This window comes from Lactuca serriola, chromosome 9 (assembly GCF_051521515.1).
Source record: "Lactuca serriola cultivar US96UC23 chromosome 9, Lser_US96UC23_V15, whole genome shotgun sequence".
NCBI classification, from domain to species: Eukaryota; Viridiplantae; Streptophyta; class Magnoliopsida; order Asterales; family Asteraceae; genus Lactuca; species Lactuca serriola.
Genome location: NC_136416.1, coordinates 86,052,005 through 86,057,496, shown reverse-complemented (window position 1 = coordinate 86,057,496; position 5,492 = coordinate 86,052,005). Strand labels below are relative to the sequence as shown.

Genomic DNA, 5,492 nt, shown 5'->3' with positions numbered 1-5,492 from the left:
AATAATTAGTCACAAAAGAATTGTTGAATAAATGTGGTCATAAATGATTTGTAGACACACAAGTGTTTTTTGATAGTGATTGTTGCTCATCCAACTATCACACAAGTTTATTGTTAGTGTAGTTGTAACTATTATTTAGTTACAGAATAAATTGTTTATTAAGTTTTTAGTCACATCGATTTAAGAAAAATGTGGCAAAAGTGTTGTTGTAATTAAGCATTATGTCAAATAATTATGGCTATAAATACTTTCTAAACACGTGTTTTTTTGTTGTGACTATTGTGTATCATAAATGTTGTTTGACTTTAGTCACACATATAAAATTAAAACATGGCCATGAATTATGTATAAGCACATGCGACAAAAAATGAAATATAAATTAAAATATAACAGAAAATAAAAATTTTCAATAATAATTCAAATTCATACATCAAAACATATCCAGGGTTATAAAAAATAAAAGTACATGCAAAGTTGTAACCAAGAAAGATAAGTTATACATTTTTTTTTATTAACACCATTGCTCCATGTTTGCTTTAATTGATGTGCCGTTGAGTAAGTGGTCTCTTTTCTCTTTTTAGTCTTTTGCATTTTGATATCTTGAGCTAAAATTACTCGCAGTTGATCATGTAGCAGCAAATAAACTATTGAAAGACATCATCATTCTTTTTTTTTTGATAAATGTGTTTCCCTGAATCAAGATGTGTAATGGAATAGTCTTAATCTTCAAAAATTGAATTACATCTTATGCTATTTTGCAAAACTATGTTAATTACATTGAAGCTTATAACAAGGAACTACAAATAGAAGTCAATTTATCATCAATTTGCCAACAAAATCCACAGATGCTATGAAAAATTTAGACATGGAAAAGGAAATTGAAGTAGGTTGCTATATTAAATGAGTCAACAAAAGCAGGTTGTCATTACTTGCATTTAATTGCGTATATAGCATGACGGAGACTACATGAGAATCAGAAAAAATATCAACTAGAGCATTGTAATTATAAGAGATAAGAGGATAACTCTAACAATGTGATTTCTTGGGTTTGAACAACAACTATATCATTCTATAATGATTTATCTAGTTATATGTTTATATTTTTTGAAATTATTTTGATAAAAAAGAATAATATAACTGCTCGGATATTAGAGCACTTACTTGGGACCAATATCCTTAAGTGCACATATTTGTTCACCTCCCATGGCTTACATCACGATTGCTACATGAACAAGATATGAACATGATCATTAAATGAGTGATTGCTGCTAGTTTCTGATTTGACCAGAAATAGTTACCATTTCAGTAAATTCTTCCCAGGAGAAGCAATGAAAACCTTGTTCCATGACTTCCTTCTTTTGTGACCCAACGACCTTCCTAAGGCTCACAATAGCTTCAAGAAGAAGATTTGAAGGACACATACCTATAGGGACGATCAAGACCTTGTTCCATGAGCAATTTGGAACACATGATAATATTTGCATGATTTATTTATAACCAATCAAGAAAGTGATAAAAACAGATGTATTAGGGATGTTGTTCCATATGTAACATATGTAAGGCCTATGTGTATATATAATGCAATTAAGGAACTTTAATAAAGAAGATAAGAGCATAACTTACAACAGGTAACTTGCTCTCTTGAACAAAAACTAATAAAAATTGGAAATTTCTCCATGGTTGATAATGTACTCAACTGCATTAGCACCTATGGCGAGGATACACAAACGATGTTGAGATTAATACATATCAAATTGACCTCAAGCTCCATAAATAAAAAAACATGGATGTGTAATGTGGATCACACAGGATTAACATTAATAAGTTCTCCATGAAATAAAAATCAATCAAGCACCACACGGGTCACGGCTATACCATAAACTAATCAAGAAAAATTATCAACTTCTATAGCTTGTCATTATATCGAGCACATTGTGGATAGAAACAAAAGTGAACTTACCAGTTGACACCTTAAAGCTTTCACACGTATCATATTTCAGCAAAATCAACTCCTAATTCCACAAAGAAAAATAAGTTACGGATTCCATGGTTTCTTAGTTTTACGGTAGGGACCAATAAAGGGAATCAGTCATGACTGAAAACATTACCTGCACACGGTCAAGGAAAAGAACAACGGGAAGAGGAGTCAAGAGGCGTGAGGGTCTGTGATAGCGCCAGTAGGCGGACGACGACGATGATGAGCAAGGAAATGCTGGTAAGAAGGAAACATAGATGAGCAAGGTAAAGGAAAAGGATGGAGATAAGAGGCGGCGGTAGGCGTGACTCGTGAGTGTCTCCGATGGCGACAGTAGTCGACTGGCGATGGCGATAGCGATGGTGACGACCAAGAGAAGGGAACACCAATTAGCAATGAACGAGGATGATTGGAAACACGATGAGTGGCATGTTCGGGAATATAAGTAGATAAATGTGGAGCCTCTATTTCTAATCGGTTATTTAGGGCTAAATCTTTAAATTGTAAAGGGAAAATGGAAAGGGGATCATATAGAAATCAATTTTTGTGAAAATAAACATGGAGGAAAATAATATAGAAATCAATTTATTTATTTTTTGGAAAAAAACATGGAGGGCAAAGGATATAGAAATCAAATTTTTTTGGAAAATAAAAATGGAGGGAAAATGAATTCGTATAAAAATCCATTTTGTTTTGAAGAATATAAACATGGAGGGAAAACGTTATTGTGAAGGTGTATAAAAATATAATTTGAAGTAAATATATTTGTATGTTTGGATGAACATTTGTCTGCACATGAACTAGATCAGACCGACAATCAATGAATCAAGAACCAATTTAGCGGAAAACGGAGAATCTAAAACCAGATTGAATACCTCAGTTGTAGATTTGTTCTACAAGGAAGTGTGCTCTTTAAAATTATGTTCATATAATTAAGTGACAAGCCATAAGCAATAAGTAGTCAACAATAATCCATATGACCTAAGCCTTGATACATAAGCCATAAGCCCTAAGACTTAACCCTTAATTAATATGTCATGAGCCATAAGACATATCAATCCATAAACCATAAGCCTTAAGCCATAAGTCATAAGCCATAAGATCTAAGCTTTACCAGTTAAGCCATAAACCATAAGACTTAAGCTCCAAACTCTAAGAAGTAAGCTTAAAGACACAAGCCTTAATCCATAAGCCCTAATCCCTAAAACTTAAGCCATAAGTTGTATGTCATGAGCTATATTCCATAAACTCCAACCGATCAGCCATATTAAGCCATAAATCTTAAGCCTTAAGCCCTTAGCCCGAAGTCATACTCTTTAACTCATAAACCAAAAACCTTAAGCCCCAAACCCTAAGACATAATCTTAAAGCGAATGCCTTAATCCCTATGCCATCAACTTAAGGTTTATGGCTTTATAAGCCATAAACCCTAATCCTTATACACTAAAAATCCGTAACGTCCCGAAAATAAGACCAAAATTTTCTATTCTTTTTAAATAACTAAAGAAATTATCCAAAACATCATAGTCAAACCATATTAGAATAAAATATGTCTAATACATCATGAAACATCACAGTAATCATAAAATGTTGAACGAGGTGGTGTGTGCACTGCAATCATCCCAGGTTCTTCCCTTTCGAACCAGAAGTACCTGAAACATAAACTGAAAACTGTAAGCAAAAAGCTTAGTGAGTTCCCCGGAATACCAAATATCATACATATAAAACATATAATAGGCCCCGCCCGGCATCGGGCCCCATTCGGTAAACAAATCTATCAGTTATCAAGCCCCACTCGGTATACATATAAACATATAATCATATAAACACATGCGATAATCACAAAGATAATAGCATACATGATAGTCATCGGGCCTCGCCCGACATCAGGCCTTACCTGGTAAACACATACACACATAAGAAATGCAATGATATCAAAGATAGATAACATACAAGATGCTCATCAGGCCCCTACCTGGCATTAGGCCCTGCCCGGCATCGGGCTACGCCCGATAAACATGCAAACACATAACCTATGCAAAAGCCACGCAAACATCTAACAAACTAAGCATAAAAACCATGGTCCGACATTGTTTCCTTCAACCCGCTAAACACAATGAGGAAACTTACCTCAAGCTACTGAATCACTCGAATAAATATTTGGCTGCTAGTCTGTAAATTCCTACACTATCAATATCAATAACATCCAATTATTAATTGGATCTCAACTCATAATCAGAGAATAAGATACATAGCCCATAAACAAGGTAAAAATACCATTTTACCCTTTATCTAACTTGGCCCAAAGCCAAGGCCCAACTCGACTATTCAAAAGGCCTAAAACATAAATGGCAACCCAAGGATCAAGTATGGCCCAATCTTCCAAATTGAGCCCCAAAACTAATCATGGGCCTAGAATCCAAGAAAGCTCAACATGCTAGTCCAAAGTCCAACATAGAAGTTTAATGGCCTAACAGGCCCAAACAATGGAAGCCTAAACATTGGCCTATTACCAAAAACGTCAAGTCTAAGGCCCATCTGTTGAGTATGCGGGGCTTACTCAGCTTGTACGCTTAGCATACTCTTTCTGGCGCTAGTACGCTAAGCGTACAAGCTGGGTACGCCCAACATACTCCCTAGTGTGCCATCCTACTCCATTAAGCACTTAATTGGTTGAATCTTTTCTCCAAACTCACAGATCTAGTCCCTAAAAGTGACTTATCATGTAAAGTTGGCAACTTTACATACATGCATGGCTTAATGGGGCTCAAGAACTCAAAAATAGATTAACAAAGGTCTTAACACATGCATGGGTCCAAATACCCATTTAGTACGCCCTGCGTACTAACCAAGGGATCAAATTTGAAGAGAATTTACATTAAGGACTAAAAGAGAAACATACCAAAACTTGGATGTTACAACCATGTATCCTTACCTACAGACGAGCACAAACACCCTACCATATCCCAAATACCTATATCCAACCACCCCTACCTAAAACCACCTTTATATACATTTACACCCACATATACACCCCTATACCATTTAACCATACCCACCCAAACACACCCACTCACATTTACAATTATAAGATGGAGAGGAAAGCTCAGATAAAGTTTTTTATTTTTGGAAACATTATGTATGGTGATGAAGATAAATGATCACGTTGAGTAAATAAATTACTAAATGTTCAAAACTTATTTTACATTTGTCAAAAACCAACCACACAATATGTTGAAATAACATAAACAAACATGTAAACATTTTGATAATTGTTCTCAAACACATGAGTTCTGACAAACCATAGAAAAATAATAAAATTTTATCTATTTTAAATAATCAATATTTATCAATAAGTTTTCTAATTATATTATTTAATATACCTTTTTTAAGAATATTTGGACTTTGGTTGTTAAAAATTTTCACTAAAAATTAAGAATCCAAAACTTATTTTTCATTTTACCTCTTCTTCCTCATTTCTTCCGTCTAGCCAAGCATGCCCTAAAACGCCATCTCC

At 34.4% G+C, this 5,492-nt stretch overlaps 1 long non-coding RNA gene across 1 annotated transcript; it reads right to left on the bottom strand.

The window, feature by feature from the left end:
* Positions 1-387: 387 nt before the first annotated feature.
* LOC145074185 (uncharacterized) lies at positions 388-2,453 on the bottom strand. The gene is made up of 6 exons (XR_013691735.1): positions 2,109-2,453; positions 1,961-2,012; positions 1,624-1,708; positions 1,299-1,423; positions 1,162-1,222; positions 388-691 (listed from the first exon to the last, which is right to left on the bottom strand). It is a non-coding gene; the product is annotated as an uncharacterized LOC145074185 (long non-coding RNA).
* Positions 2,454-5,492: the final 3,039 nt, after the last annotated feature.